This window comes from Meriones unguiculatus, chromosome 3 (genome assembly GCF_030254825.1).
Source record: "Meriones unguiculatus strain TT.TT164.6M chromosome 3, Bangor_MerUng_6.1, whole genome shotgun sequence".
Lineage (NCBI taxonomy): Eukaryota > Metazoa > Chordata > Mammalia > Rodentia > Muridae > Meriones > Meriones unguiculatus.
The window spans coordinates 31,469,030-31,485,859 of record NC_083351.1 but is presented as its reverse complement, the minus strand read 5'-3'; the positions used below and the strand labels follow the sequence as shown (position 1 = coordinate 31,485,859).

At 46.6% G+C, this 16,830-nt stretch overlaps 1 long non-coding RNA gene across 1 annotated transcript; it reads left to right on the top strand.

Moving 5' to 3' along the window:
- Positions 1-74: 74 nt before the first annotated feature.
- LOC132653024 (uncharacterized) lies at positions 75-14,909 on the top strand. Its single transcript, XR_009590657.1, has 3 exons — positions 75-434; positions 10,015-10,082; positions 13,886-14,909. It is a non-coding gene; the product is annotated as an uncharacterized LOC132653024 (long non-coding RNA).
- The last annotated feature ends 1,921 nt before the right edge of the window (positions 14,910-16,830 follow it).

The window sequence follows — 16,830 nt, the reverse complement described above, 5'->3', positions numbered from 1 at the left end:
TGTCTGTCCCCCCCACCCCCACCCCCGGGAGGACGGAATGTTCTGCTCCAGAGGGAGGCAGTTGGGAAAATCTACTCATCATGCAATGAAGCACATACCCTCAGAGCTTGAGATCAGCGCCCAGGGGGAGGGGAGGAAGGAGGAAGCTGCTGAGAAGCCTCCATCCCCTCTGCCCAGTGAAATGGGAGGCTGGTCCAGGGGCACTGGCCACAGTCAGCAGAGGGCTTTGCCCAGGGGCGCCACCATTTGAGCCACACCCTGCTGAAGGACCCAGAGCGTAGATGGCACAGCCAGATGGTGGAGCACATGCCAGCACTCAGGAGACAGAAGCAGGAGGAACGAGCGTTCAAGGCCAACCTCCAGGCAAATTTCCCAGACAGCTGGAGCTATGTGAGACCCCGACTCGGGACAAAATTAAATAAACTGTAAGCCAGGTGAGGTTCGCGCCTGTAACCCCAGCACTCAGGAGAGAGAGGTAGAGGTTTGGGGATGCCTATCACGACATCCGCCAGGTTCACTTAGTGAGTTCTGAGCGAGTGAGCTGGAGGGCTCAGCTGCGGCCAAGGTGGGGAATGATTCGGTCTTTAAAAGATGAATTTCTATGGGTTGCGACAACACAAATGTGGGACATTGAGAAGGGAAATGAGCCAGGCACGGGAAGGTCAATGTCACGAGGACTTTGCTCGCACATAGGAATTGAAAAACTTGAAGTCATAGGAACAGAGGGATTGGCGATTGCTTGGCAGGGGCTGGAGGGGAGTGCTGGTCCAAAAAGAGAGAGAGATAAGCATGGGGAGAGGCTTCATCCCTTGAAAGCACACACTGCTCTTGCAGAGGGCCAGAGTTCAGTTCCCAGCACCCACTTTAACTCCAGCTCCGGTGAACCCATGTCCATTTCTGTGGGCACCTGCACTCAGAGGCACACACACGCACACAATTGAAAATAAAATAATAATAATAATCTAGGTAAGGGCTGGAGAGATGGCCCAGCAGTTAGGAGCGCTGGCTGCTCTCCCTGGGTTCAATTCTCCGAACCTCATGGGACCTCACAACTGTCCGTACTGTAACTGTGACTGTAGTTCTAGGGAACCTGGCAGACATACACAGGTACACGAATAAATGTAGGCAAGATGCCGATGCAAGTTAAAATTAACGAAATAAATAAATAGATGAATTGAGCGATCCATTGATAGATGGATAACGTGGGGGGGGGGTACACGCCTTTAATCCCAGCACCTGGGAGGCAGAGGCAGGTACATCTCTGAGTTCGAGGCCAGCCTGGTCTACAGAGTGAGTTCCAGGGCTACACAGAGAGATCCTGTCTTGAAAAAAAAATGTTCTTTAATTAAAATAATAATTTTTAAATAATTAGCATGCCATGTGCTTTATAGATACGTGCTGTACTTTTTTGGTTTTTTGTTCAATTTTTTGTTGCATTTCTTGTTTGTTTGTTTGTTTGTTCGTGTCAGAAGATAATAACAAAGTCTAACATTTCCTATGGCCTAGTGGCATGATGGCTGTAGGATTATCATCGTGTATCACAGTATTTCTGGTGTGACGTGGCCTGGGGAAAAGTGGTTACGTGTCACATGACAGGGTAGTGCAGTCCTGGGAATGCAACTCAGTGGAACAGCATTTCCAAAGCAAGCCTGCGGTCCTGATTCCACTTCCAGCTTCACTGAAAAAGAAACATCTCTCTATCTATCTATCTATACATCATATACAATTCTGCTCCATATCTAAAGCCTGCAATGATAGCAGTGTTCTTTCTGGGCCATGTGTTTAACATATGACATATGACTTACTATAGTTTTATAACATTATTCTTTTTTGGTGACAAAATGCCGATTAACTGATAAATGACTATGCTTTAGTTCTAGCACATATTATAGTATATATTATACTATTTCCACCATTATGTTAGAGTGTATTGCTACTTATAAAAATGGTTTACTGTTGGAACTGGAGAGAGCTCAGTGGTTAGAGCATGTGTTGATCTTGCACATGCCCTGGGTTTGGGCCCCACACCCACATAGCAGCTCATAACCCATCTGGACCTCCAGTTCCACGGGATCCAATGCCTCTTTCTGGCCTGCACAGGCGCCAGGTACGTTTGTGGTGGACAGACATACACAGCAAAATACATACCTACAGAAAATAAAAACAGGCAAATCTTTTAAAGAAAAGCAAGGAAGCCCGGGCTACCAAATACCTCAGTTGATAATGGGCTTGTCTTGCAAGAATAAGAGCTTGAGTTTGATCCCCAGAACCCAAGTGAAGATGCCAGGCGTGGTGGGGCACTTGTACTCCCAACACTGGGGAGACAGAGATGGGAAAGTCCGTGGGCCTTGAGCAAATGGTCAATGAGAGACTCATGCCTCAAAAATAAAGTGAATGACATTTCTGAGATAGACACCTAAGCACACACGAACACACACATACAAAATAATAATAATAATAATAATAATAATAATAATGATATAAAATTAGCTAGGTGTGATAGCACACACCTTTAATCCCAGCACTCAAGATGCAGCGACAGGTGGATCTCTGAATTCAAGGCCAGCCTAGTGTACAGATCAAGTTCCAGGACAGCCAGGGCTACACAGAGAAACCCTGTCTCAAAACAACAGAAAAGAAAAGAAAAAAAAGAAAGAACTCCAGCAAGCTGTTACTTGGGCAGATAGCACACATTTAGTGTGGATTTTGTTGGCATTTATTCATTGCTTGTAGTGATGAGTTAATAAGGCATTTTTGCACATCGTGCCCTTTGACCGTATTTCTTGCCCTCCCCTTCTTCCATTCTTTGCCTTAGTTTCAAATCAACCCTCCTCTCCTGTACACATTTATAACTTCATGAATCTCTATAAAGTCAGGGACCCACCTTTTCACCTCATCTATTGATTTGCCATACTGATGAAAGAACTGGACACCTCAGAACAGAAGGAACTGGAGCCCGACCTCTAACCATATAAAAACTTATCAAAGACTCACAAGTAAGGGCAAAAAATCCCACTGTGGATATATATATATAAAACACGTTATCTTGTGCAAAGATATATTTGGCTATGACCTCAGGAGAATACGCTATAAAAACAAAAATGAATAAGGGAGGTTATGGCAGACTAAAACACTTCTGGATACTGACATCAGCATTCAAGAGTAGAATTTCCTACCTCAGCGGGTAGGAAATAGTCACAAACCACTCACACAACAAACAATATATTGTTTCCAGAATATATAGAGAACCCAAGCACTTCATGGCAAAAACAAAGAAACATAATCTGAAGCCAGGCATACGACCTAAATAGACATTTCTCAAGAGGATATACAAAGGTCCAACAAGTATATGAAAAAATGCCACGTCATTAGTCAGGGAAGTGAAAATAAAAAAAATTCTGAGCTATTATTCTGTTCTACTCAAAATGACCGGTATCAAAAAGACAAAAATTGGGCCAGGCACAGAGGCCCACACCTTTGATCTCAGCATTCCAGAGGCAGAGGCAGGCAGTCTGGTCTATGTAGCAAGTTCCAGGACTACATAACAAGACCCTATCCCACAAAACAAATAAAACAAACCAAAACAAAAAGACAAAAATCAGCAAACGCTGGCAAGGACATAGAGAGGGGGGGTCTCGCTCTGCTGGTGGGAACACAAAGCACACAGTCATGATGGAAAACAATACGGTGCTTCTCTGAGGAAGACAGCTATCCCATGATCCAGCAACCCCACCAGTGCGTATTTAGGCGAAGGAATTGCAATCCGTGTATTAAAGATGTCTGCGCCTCTACCTTGTTGCAGCAACAGATAGACTCTATGTGTCCACCAGCCTAAAAACGCATGAAGAAGACGTGTGTTACATACACAATGCGATACTGTTTAGCTACAAAGGGATGGTGTTCCGGCATTTCAGGGCAACCTGTCAGGATCGTGGGATATCATTAAGTGAAGTGAATCGATCCAGAGAGAAAAATGTTCTGTGTTCTTACGTGGGGAGGCTGAAGTTGATTTCAAAAAAGGAGAGGATAGTGCTAACCAGGAAGGCGATGGAGAGATGTTCAGTGGAGAGAGGAATAGGTTTGGACTGGAGGTATAACTGTGTGTGTGTGTGTGTGTGTGTCTATACATGTTCATATGTGTGTATACATGTTTGTGTGTGGGCACACATACTTGTGCGGGTCCCTACAAGTATCACAGGTGGCAGGGAAATGACCCAGGTGACATAAGCAGGAAGACAGTCCAGCCTGATTTAGTCAGTGTTAGTTCAAACATCTGGCAGCAGGCCAGTTTATTTTAGACATATTTACATATAATATAATTTTAGGAAAAAAAGTTTTCTGGTAATAATTACCTCAATCCCATGCACACAATAAAGCTTAAGGCATGATTACTTCAAAACTCTTTTGCAAAGTACCTGTGACCTCTACCATATGGGTTCTACAGCTTACGGGCCTAGGCTCTGGTGTGGGCTCTGGGGTAGCACAGAGGTCACCTGGGTATAGAAAATCTGTGCCATTTTCCCGAAGGATGGATTCTACTCACTGAGAAACAAATGCAAAGATAAAGGTCTATGGAGGGGGAGTTTGGAATAAGCACTCCAGGGGATTCGAGTGAGCTCTGGCTCCACAGACAGCAAAGTCCCCAGGCGGCTAGCAACCGCCACCTCCAGCCTTCTGGGCAAAGAACAGTATTCATTCTTCCACTGAGGGGACAACTTTCTGTGGTTAGCATTCCTGGATTCCCCAACTTAGCTGCGAGCACTGGTGCCTTCTACACCTATTCGTGTGTGTACATGTCCGAGTGTGTTTTTACATGTGTCCTGGCACTGGGGTTACAGACATATGCCGCTGAGGCTTGGCCCTTACGTGGCTGCTGGGGATCTGAACTCAGGCTTGCCAAGTCAGCACTACCCACAGGGCTGTCTCCCCAGCCCAGGACTATAGCTTCCAATGGTCTGTGACACAGAAGGATAGCTAAAGCTGACGACTGCATATTTCAAACTAGCTAGGAGAGGTGTTCGAGGATCAGCTCAGTCATGAAACATATCCTGCGGCTCTGTGTTCTAGCCCCAGCACCCCCCACTCCCAGAGGAAAAAGACAAGAGGAAGAAAAGCTTAGTGGAGAATATTTTTGAGAAGTCCCAATGCAAGGAAACAGCATGTCTGAGGTAGCAGATGTGTGGGTCACCCCAATCTAATCATTCCGTATAGGACCTACACGTTGAAATGAAGCGATGTACCCCACAGATAAGTGCAATTACTCTGTGTTAATGAAAAGATTTAAATCTAAGCCAGGTGGTGGTGGCGCACGCCCTTAATCCCAGCACTCGGAAGCAGAGGCAGGCAGAGCTCTCAGGGGAGCCTGGTCTTCAGAGTGAGTTCCAAGACAGCCAGGACTCCAAAGAGAAACCCTATCTTAAAAACAAACAAACAAAAAACAAGGCAAAACAAACAACAACAACAACAACACGTTGGATTGCCGCCTCCAGGGTTAAGAGTGCCCACTGCCCTTGCTGAGTTCAGTTTCCAGCACCCACAGCAAGCAGCTGCCAGCTGACGCCCTCTTCTGGCTTTCCCGGGTGTCCGAGGCCACATGATGTATAGAAGCTCAGGGAAGCCCACACATAAATAACAACAACAATAATAACGGGATGTGGCGGTGCACACCTCTAATCTCAGCGCTCGGGAGGGGAAGACAAGAGGACCAGGAGTTCAAGGCCATCCTTGGGGGGACAGCAAATCTGGGGATAGCCTGGGCTCCATGGGACCCTGTTTTACTTTTTTATACGTAATAATAAATTAAGGCACTGCACGGAGCCATTACCCCGCATTACCCAGCTGGGTGTAAGTGCATCCTAAATGCCACACACCGCTGGAACCTCCTGAATGCCCTTCTCAGGACGCAGCCAATCATTAAGTAACCCAGGATCCTATCCCAAAACACCGCACGGCTCCTCACGAGCCATCACTTTTCAAGGACGGACGCGTTGCTTATGTCTTTTTATGGTACGTGAGGCGGTGTGAGTGTGTGTGCCATCACACACAACATTTCCTAAAGTTTACTGTTTGTTTATCATCGTGCGTGTGAGAGCGTGCGGGTGCATGCGAAAAACTCAGTAGACTTCCTTTACGAGTCGGTTCTCTCGGCTGTGGGTCCCAGGGTTCAAGCGCAGGTCATCGGGCTCACACTGTAAGCTCTTCTACCCACGGGGCCATCTCTCAGGCCCCTGCTTTTGTTTTTGTTTTGTTTTGTGTCTTGAGACTGGGTCTCTCTCTACACCTCTGGCTGTCCTGGACTGAGGTTTACCCATACTGAACCTGAGTACGGTGTTGTGCAAGTACAATCTCAGGAGGCCAAGGCAGGAAGATCGTGAGTTTGAGACCAGCCTGAGCTTCCAAGTGACACCCTATCACCAAAAGCATGGAAGGAACGGCAGTCACGGTTAAATACAGTGCAGAGTGCTGGTCCACACTCTCCACAGTCCCTGTCCTCCCTGAAATTCAAATCCTTCCTCCTCTCTGTATATCTGTCTCTATCCTCTCTCTCTCTCTCTCTCTCTCTCTCTCTCACACACACATACACACACACGTAAAAGCAACTTTTATTCTCCTGATGTAATTGTTGTCACTGCCTCATCTGCTAACCTAGACCCAGTCCTCGAACCTTCTAGCCTCCGTACAATCTAATCTAGGCTCAGAATGTTGGCAGCTTCTGAGACTTACTCCTGAGTAAGTGCACCCTTTCTAGGTCTTTCGAAACTCTGATTGGCTGGTTCAGCTCAGCTGTTCCGGCTCAAACTCCTCTTCTAGCTGATTAACTCAATCTGACTTCTCTCTCAGCCTCGGAATTGCTCTGCTTGGCCTCATCCTAACTTTGGCAATATGTTCTAATCTTCTGGTTACTTCTCATTCTCTGCTTTGATCTGTCTTCACCTGTGTCTAGCTTGTTCTCTCTCTGCAACCTGTCTCTGTACAGCCGTCCAGATAAAACTGCCTCCTCTTCCTTGCCCCATGCTCCTTTTAAGTCATCCCTCTTTCTTCTCTGTTCTCCTGAGAATTGCATATATTCTATCTTGTCAAATCTTTCTCTGATTTTTTTTTTTTGTCTGCCTCTCAATTAGACATTACTTTCAAACATGGCTGCTTCCTTCTACCAACTAACTTTACTTTCATTGTTTGGGATTAAAAGTGTGTACTAAGGGCAGGTCGGTATTCTAGCCTTAGTAGCCTTGTTGCTGGATTAAAATTCCTCTACACACACTCACACACACACACACACACACACACACACACACGGCATTCTTTTCATACCAAGAATACAAATCCAAGAACTGGGTACCGTTAGCATACCCTGAATATAGGAATATGACCATTTCTGTCTTGATGGCATTATTGGGAAGAGGCGGGAGCTCGAAGGGGGAGCCAGCTGGAGTAAGGAGGTCACTGAGGGTTTGTTCCTGTCTCATTGCCTGTTTCCTGCACTCCGTGAACGGAGCGGCTTTGCTCCATCTGGCTCCTCTGTGATGTTCTTCCTCCCCAGGCCCTAGAAAAGATGGAGCCAAATGACCACGGTCATGAACCAAAACAAACCTTTCCTCTCAGTTGTCCGTCTCACGTATTTTGTCAGGATGGCAGAAAAGCTAGCCCTGAGAAGTATACACTCACTCGAGTGTAATTTCTGGACACGCCGTTCTAATGATGCAGGATGAAGGCTAACTTGTTTTCCACAGTGATGGTTCAATTTACACGCCCACCACTGATGTACGAGAGACCTCTCTGACCAGCTTTCGCCTTCAGACGCCGTGTCAGCTGGGTGTGGTGGCACACAGGGATCCTCCGTGTAGCCTTGGCTGTCTGTCCTGGACTCACTTTGCAGTCAGGGCTGGCCTCAAAGTCATAGAGATCTGCCTGCCTCTGCCTCCTGGAGTGCTAAGATCACAGGTGTGTGTGCCACCACACCAGCTGACAGCATTTTTTTTTAAATTGCCCCAGGGGCTGGAGAAATGGCTCAGTGGGTAAGAGCCCTGGCTGTCCTTCTAGAGAAGCCAGGTTCTGTTCTCAGCACGTGAGGCGACTCAGCTGGCTCTGACTCCAATCCCTAGGGATCTGACGCCCTCTTCTGGCCTCCAGTGGTACTGCATGGACATACATTCAGGCCAACACTAAAACAAAATACAAATAAATGAGCTCTAAAAAATAATAAAAATGATAAAATTTCCCCAGGTGTCACTCCTTCAAAGAAATCCTCCTCAACTAGAAATTTTATTCTGATTCTAGTTTTTTGTTGTTGTTGTTTTTGTTTTTTTTTGCCATTTGTTACCCCCTTTGATTCCAGGTAATGTCCATACAATTTTCCGTCTGAGGATATTAGAAGCACTTTATCGTGCACACATGAAATAGTTCCCTGCAGCAGTGCATCGCAGTTGACTTGTAGACTTAGTATTTGGTTGGCATCTGCTCCTCCATCTGTGACTTTGGCCTGAGCCCTGAGATGCTTCAGCAGCCAAATGTCTTCAGTCTCATTTCTGACATCTTAGTCAACTGAAGGGGACATGTAATACTTCAGAGTAAAATGTTACCACGGTGGTTAGTTAAAACCTGCTAATCGTATGCGCAAAAGCGGTGAGGAAGAACTTTCAAATAGAGATTTGATCTCATTTTATTTTATTTTTTAGATAATGTAGCCTAGGTTGTTCTTGAACTCAGTAGGTAGTCAAGGATGGCCCTGAATTCCCCATCCTCCTTCCTCTAACTCCTAAGGCTTCAAATACTTAAATATGAAAACAGATTAACATTTACCATATTTTTTCTTCTTGTGCTGGAGATGAAATCAGGAGCTTGAATATGCTTAATAAGTCCTAAGTGCCTACAATATAATAAATACATAAATTATTTATTTATAAATAATTATTATTTATTAAATAAATTATTTATTATTATTATTGTATGTGTGTGTGTGTGTGACACAGTGTGCCTATGAAGGAGTGTGTGCGTGCGTGTGTGATACCTAGATCCAAGACTCACTTGTGGGGGTCCTCTCTTCCCACTATGTGAGTTCCTGCTCAGTTTGATGGTATCACCTTCACATGATGAGCTGTCTTTCTGGCCTTCACTGGCTTTTTAAATTATGCATAGAGGCTGTTATTATTTTTTTTTCAAGACAGGGTTTCTCTGTGTAGCCTTGGCTATCCTGAAACTCACTCTGTAGACAGGTTGGTCTCAAACTCAGAGATCCAGCTGCCTCTGCCTCCTGAGTGCTGGGATTAAAGATGTGCACCCTACTTCTAGCTAATTATTTCATTTCTGAGAGCAAGGTGATAAAATTTCCAACTGTTAGGTATAGCTACAGGGTTTTCTCTGCAACCGTTTATCTTTATAACGTATGGGGCTACCTAGTCCTAATTATATATTTGTATTTCTCTATACAACAGTGTGCTTTTTGCCAGTGATTAACACTAATCTGTGTATAAGACCTTTGGTTCTAGAAGGTTTTTTATTTAAAATTTTAAGTTTTGAAGTCTATTTAGTTTTATTTTATGTATGTGATGTTTTGCCTGTGTGTGTGCACATGTGTGCAGCGCCTGTGAAGACCGGAGGGAGTTAGATCCCCTGGCACTGGAGTTACAGGCAGTTGCTAGCCACTATGTGGGTTCTGGGAATCAAAACCAGGAAGGGCAGTCGGCGTTCTTAACCACTGAGCCATCTTTCCAGCTCCTGGTTTAAATTATTTAAACAGGGAAAACTGTTGTCCTAATTAGCTTTAATTGTCAACTTGACACAGCCCAGCGTCGTTTAAGAGGAAAGCCTTGCTTGACTGGCTTTGCGGGGGTTGTCTTGATTTTAGTTCATGCAGCAGGGCCCAGGCCAGAGCCGGCGGCAGCGTGCCTAGGCAGGTGGCCCTGGCTGTATAAGAACGCTAGCACACGAGCGTGTGAGTGGTTGAAACTGCGAACAGCATTCCTCCCTGGTTTCTGTTGCAAGTCCCCCCTTTCACTTCTGCCCGACTCTCCTCAGTGATGGACTGTGACCTGGAAGTGATTTCTGCCCTGACCTCGCCGGATGATGGACTGTGACCTGGAAGGGTAAGCCAAATAAACTCTTTCCTCTGTTAAGTTGCTTTCAATCAGAGTGTTTTCATCTCTGCAACAGAAAGGAAGCCGGGACAATGGTATTTCCACGCTGACACTGCAGTGCCAAGTAAACATCGGAAAAAGACAGGGCTGTTCCCAATTCAAAGATAACATCTGTCTGGATAATTGGCAGCTGTCACTGACATCACTCGGAATAATTGCCAGCATATGATTTCTTTTTTATTTTATTGGGACACAACACAATAAAATGTACAGATTAATTCTGCCATTACCTGGATTCACACTGGACAAACCCAGCATCCTGCTCTCTCCTGCTCTCTGCTTCCTCATGGGTCCTTCCACGCAGTCTGGACTCCTATGGACTAGCCAAGTCTATCAACTGTGTGTATTCTTCTGTGTCTTCACTTTATTATTTTATTTTGTTTGAGACAAGCACTGGCTGTCCTGGAACTCACTCTGTAGACTGGGCTGGCCTTGAATTCCGAAATCCACCTGCCTCTGCCTCTGCCTCTGTAGTGCTGGGATTAAAGGTCTCCAGGTCCTTCAATCCAAAATAGGTGAGGCTTACTTATATTTTACTGTAAACATTTTCTTTTCTTTAGTCCTCTTATCTTTTTGTTTGTAGTTTTCCTGGTTTTGAGATAGTCTCCTGCGGCCCAGGCTGGCCTTGCCTTTGACCTCATCATGTAATTAAGAGTGACCTTGGATTTGTGATCCTCATGCTGCCATTTCTGAACGCTGAGCGTGCACGTATTTGCCAGCCTGGTTTTATGCATAGCTGCAGATCAAACATGGGGCTCTGTGCTTGCTAGGTGTGATGGCGGATCTTGTTTCTCAGTTTGGGCATACCTGTGGGGCATTTCCATCCTTGGAAATTATTAAAAGGGCCCAGCAGAGCCACCTCTAGACAGGTGGGCCTGTGGTGCCTGTGTTTAATCCCAGCACTTGGGAGGCAGGCAGATCATGTGGTTTGAGGCCAGCCTGGTCTACAACTCCAGTTCCAGGCCAGCCAGGGTGACAAACTGACACCTGCCCTCAACCCCCACAGCCACCCAAGGAGGGGCGGGGTGGGGGTTATATCTGAACAAGCCAGAGGAAGAAAGCCAAACCACAGTGTCCTCCACGGTTTTATTCCGTCTCCTGCCCCCAGGTTCTAACTTTGAAATCCCTTCTTTCCTCCAAGTTGTCCGTGTGTTCATCACAGCAACAGAAAATCAAACTAGAAACTAGAAAAGTGCTCTCCCCACAGAGCCCCGCCCAGCCCCGCCTTTTTTCCCCTCACGCCGTTAACAACGAATCAGAATGTACGTGACCTTGGGAGACTGAGGTCCTGAGATATACTGCTGCTCACATTCACAAGGTCCTTGGCTCAATCTCTGTGCCACAAAAATAATTTAATAACACTTTTGAACTGAAGCCGGTGTGGTAGCCCATGCCTTTGATCCCAGCCAGCCAAGGCTACACAGAGAAACCCTGTCTTCAAAAAAAAAAAAAAAAAAATTTATACATACATACACACATCTGTGTGTGTGTGTGTGTGTGTGTGTGTGTGTGTGTGTGTGTGTGTGTGTATCATACTGAGCTGGATGTGGTGGTGCACACCTTAAGTCCCGGCACTCAGGACGCAGAGGCAGGATGATCTTTGTGAGTTCAAGGCCAACCTGCTATAAAAATCGAGTTCCAAGACAGCCTGGGCTGTTACACAGAGAAACTCTGTCTCAGAAAATAAGTTTGTTTTTTTTTTTTGTTTGTTTTTTGTTTTTTTTTTTTGAAAAAGGACAGGAGAGATGGCTCAGTAGTTATAAGCACTAGATGCTCTTCCAGAGGACCCAGGTTCAATTCCCAGCCCCTACACAGTGGCTCACAATCATCGGTAGTTCCACTTCCAGGCAACCTGATGCCCTTTCCTGACCTCTAAGGACACCAGGTCACAAGGGGTGTGCAGACACACATGCAGGCAAAATACCAGGGCACATAAACAGAGATGGCTCATCGGGTAGAGGTGCCTGTCTCTAAGCCTGATGACTTGAGCTTGCTCCCAGGGAGTGCAAGGTGGAAAGAGAGAACTGATTCCTCTGACCTAAAAGCAAAACAAACAAATGTTAAGGGGGGAAGAAGCCCTGGGCATTCTGCTGCTGAGGGACATCTGAGTTGCTCAGAGTGGTCTGTCAGGAAGAAGGTGGCTCCGAGCCTTCCCCGGGCTGCCTTCCCACAGACAGAAGCACCTGGGAAAGCATGGCTGTTACCCATGGCGGTGACATGCTCGGCTTGCAGTGACCGGGTGACAGAGGGCATCTTGCCTCTCGCATGCAATTTCTTTTGGCTGCAGCTTGGTTCTTCTCTGGCGTTCCCTCTGAAGTTGTACTGTTTTATCAGTTTTCAGACTAGTCCTTTGGGGAATGCAGCAGTTTTGCTTTTGTGTCTTGGCCAGGTATTGCTTGATCCAAAGTTGTTGTTATTATTATTATATTACATTACATTTTTTTTTCTTTGTGTGATAGTGTCATGTAGTCCAGGCCGGCCTCGAACTCACAGTGTAGCCCAGGCTGACTCCGAATTCCTGATCCTCTTGCCCCCACCTTCCGAGTTCTGGGATTACAGGCCTGCACTGCCTGCCCAGCCTGATCCCGGAATTCTTGAGAGAAGTCACGGCAAGAGACAGTGTCAAGCACACGAACTAGGATGGGAGAGAAAGAGAGAAGAGAGAGGATTTGCAAAGGGCTGAAAACAGAATGTTCTCATTTTTAAATTTGGAGATTGGTGTATAGATAGATAAGACGCATTCCATAAAATAAGGGCTGTCTGACTTGAATAGTTAAGCTTGACAAAAAAAATTAAAAATTTTTCCCAACTTCTGTTTTACATTAGAGTTCTAAAATTTTTGAGTCAGGGTGCTGGAACCAGTGGCTGAGAGCACTTGGTAGTCTTTCAGGACCTCTGTTCATTTCCCAGCACCTACGCGGTGGCTCACGCCTGTAATTCCAGCTCCAGGGAATCCAAGACCCTCTCTGACCTCCACAGACATCAGGTATACATGTGGTATATATACATACATGTAGGCAACACACACACACACACAGACACACAGATACACACAATAAAGATTAAAGATTAAATCAGGCACATGGCTATTGTCCCAGCATTTAGGAGGATTGTTGCAAATTTGAAGCTAAATCTGGTCTATGACAACCAGAGAGCTATGTAGCAAGTCCTTATCTCAAAAAAAAATTTTTTTTTGCATAGGGGGCTGGTGATTAAGAACCTGCCTAGTGGGCTAGAGAGATGGCTCAGAGGTTAAGACACTACCTGTTCTTCCAAAGGCCCTGAGTTCAATTCCCTGCAACCACATGGTGGCTCACAGCCATCTATAATGAGATCTGGTGGCCTCCTCTGATGTACAAATAATGCTTTCTTGTTTTGTTCTTTTTCAAGACAGGGTTTCTCTGTGTATCCTTGAAGGCGAGGCTGGCCTAGAACTTGCAGAGATCTGTCTGCTTCTGCCTCTGCCTCTCTGAGTGCTGGGATTACAGGCGTGAGCCACTGTGTCTGCCCTTATAAGTAGTTTTTTAAGATAGATAGATAGATAGATAGATAGATAGATAGATAGATAGAACCCAGCCCAGTCTACAGAGCAAGTCCAGGACAGCCAAGGATACACAGAGAAACCCTGTCTCGAAAAACAGAAAAAAAAAAAAAAAAAAAAAAACAAAAAGAACCTGCCTAGCCCATGTGAAACCCTGATTTGCCCAGCAAGCCCCCCACATTAGTTAATTACTTAAATTATTTCTCTTTAGGAAAAAAAAACAAAACACCAATACCATCGAATGATGGAAGACTTGAGGTGTTTTGACGGAGTGTTGGCTAATCCCTAGCAACTGGCTCTCTCAGGAAAGATACCCTGGTCTGCGGAAGTTGCCAATCGCTGTGGTGTGACTACTTCGAGCATGGCTGAACTGCCACTTGCTCCTGGTGGAGTGGTAGGTTGATATGGCCACTTCATAAAACCGCTTGAGGATGACCATAAAGGATCAGAGGCAAATTCTACTCCTAGGTAAGGGTGCCAAAAGACACACATTAGTTCCCGTGGGTAAAAACTGAAAACCTAAGTCTAGTGGTGGTGGGGTGTGTCTTTAATCCCAGCCCTTAGGAGGCAGAGGCAGGTGGATCTCTGAGTTCGAGGCCAGCCTGGTCTACAGAGTGAGTTCCAGGACAGCCAGGGCTGCACAAGAGAAACCCTGCCTCAAAAAACAAAAACGAACAAGCAAACAAACCCCTGAAGAACCAGAATGCACACGTGGCAACATACTCTCACAACAGAATACTATGCCACAGTGAAAACAGACGAGCAACTACACAGAACAACCAGATGAGGCTCTAGCCTTAACTACGTAAGTTCAAAGCCAGGTGACACTCCCCTAGCCAGTGGCTACCTGGGGAGGACCAAACCAGTGTGGCTAGGATGCGCACAAGAGACAGTTTCCTAGTTGGTCTCTGATGTTGCATCCTCCTAAAACCTGCAGAGGCCTCATCTCCCTAGCTTCAGGGGCTGGAGCCATTGCTGGCTGTGATCGGAAGGCCCAGTGAGAAGGCAGCCGTGTGCAAGCTAAGAAGAAAGCCCACGCCAGAAGCCGGCCCTTTCAGCCGGCTGTTGGTGCTGGATGTCCCAGCCTCCACAACTGTGAGAAATGGGTCTGCTGCGGACGCTGTGACACAGCCAGTCAGGTTACACAGACGTGTTCAAGTGGTGATTATGCATAACCCCTGATTAATACACTCTTCTGCATGAATTGCTTACTTCAATAAAGTTCATTAAATTAATGCATTCATGTACTATTTGCATACAAAAGCAGAAAAAGCATCATCATTCAGATTCAACTTTTCAACATGTCTAATTTGTAGACAAATCTTACTATGACTCATAAATTAAACTCATTACACCTTGGCCAAACACACAGTTTTTCCCAGAGAAATTCAGATTAAAAAAAAAAAAAAAAAAAAAAGAGCTATTCATCTATGTACTTGGGAGGAAGGAGGAGGCATCCAGATGAAGCCAAAATACACGGTATTAACCAGGCAGTTATAAATCTAACCATATCCAAGCCAGCCTCCGTCTCCAAACAGACATTTTAAAATAAATACTTTCCCACTGAGGAAGAACCTTAATTTATCTTCTCTGACACCCAGCCCCCAGGGAATTATCCTCCCTTTGATGGTTTCCCCAAACTGACATCACCTAAATTCTGGATGCTTCCATGAGAGGGCGCTTACAATCTAACGTCTCACAGGAGCTGGATGTAGAATGGCTTTTGTGGATTCCTTTTTTTACCCAACCCACCCCCACCGTTCCAGAGAAGGGAATCGTTGGCATGATAAGGAAGGATGTTGGACCCAGCTGCCCCCCAGTTCCTGCCCCGGGCTCCACAGCAGGGTCCTCACAATCCAGCCCAGGCAATGTGGCCCTCAGCGAGTGTGTCGTCGGTGGCATTGATTTCACTATGACGGTTCTTTAACAATAACCCAGGAAAAGTCAGAGCATTGAGCTGGGTCTCGGGTCATCATCCGGACCTTAAGAATGCTTCATCAGCTTATTGTAGGACCCTCTGCCTGTCTAAGCTGAGTCTGCTCTTCTCTCCTTTCTCCCATCACCCTTCTTCCCAGGACCAACCCTGTTACTCTCATCCCCCAAGGTTGGGGCCTAAAGCCACCACGAGTCCCTTGTTTGCCCGGTGAGTAGAGTCGAGAGGGTGGCTTAATGCTATTAGCACAACTCTCCGTTAGGGGGATCAATGAGTGACTGTAGTCCAAGTTCTGCGCCTGAACTTTGCTCACTAATACAGCAGGACCTCTTGCTATGCGTGCTAACGTCAACCTCGAAGGGCAGCTAAGCGTAAAAGCCTTCAGGGAGGTGTGGAAACTGGTAGGCTGTTCCCGACAGCCCGCTCTCAGCCCGCTTCTTGGTCCATCACCAGCCACCAGGTGCCAGCCAGGGGCTTTCCAGGTAGAAAGGAACCGCCCTGTCACTGCTTTCGCCCTCCCTGAAGTCCTCTCCTGGGGCACTCCTCCCATACCCCCTTCTATGCGCTCCCACTGTCTGTCTCCGATAAACCTCTTTGTATCAGGCCGGTCCTGCGGTGTATGATTTACATATCATCACACTGGCCACAGTACACCGTGGACGAAGAGTCCAAATGGCCACCACAGGGCACTCTTAGCTATAGTATCTTTTTTCGCGATCTTGAAAATTTCTGCTGGCGAACGGACAGGGGGTCTGAGCTCCCTTATGTCCAGGTTTTTGGGGCACTGCGCTCCTCACCCACCCTCTATAGCCAGCGCTCGAAGGCCCGAGTCTTGCGGCACCTCCAGACACCCCTTTCATCCTGGGACTCAGACCCCGAGCTGCCCTCTGCCCTGACTGAGCTGCCTGAGTCACTGGCACCCCCATCCCTTCCCAGAACGCCCTCTACTCCTACCCTTCATACACCGCCTCATGCTTCCGCCTAGTGGTTCATCTCTTCCCTACGCCCGCCCCATCCTCCCTCCCCTCCCTCAGACTCACAGGCCATGGGCAGCCAGCCTCCTCGCCTGCCTCTTACCCATCTTCCTCCTCTCTCCTCTCACTGCCCCTCCTTCTCTGCCACCACAGGCTCCACCTAATGGTCAGCCCACACCCTGGTCCTCGTCCACACTCTGGCCTCCTCCCCTGACCACTGCTGTGTGGCCTCTCATGCGCACTGCAGCC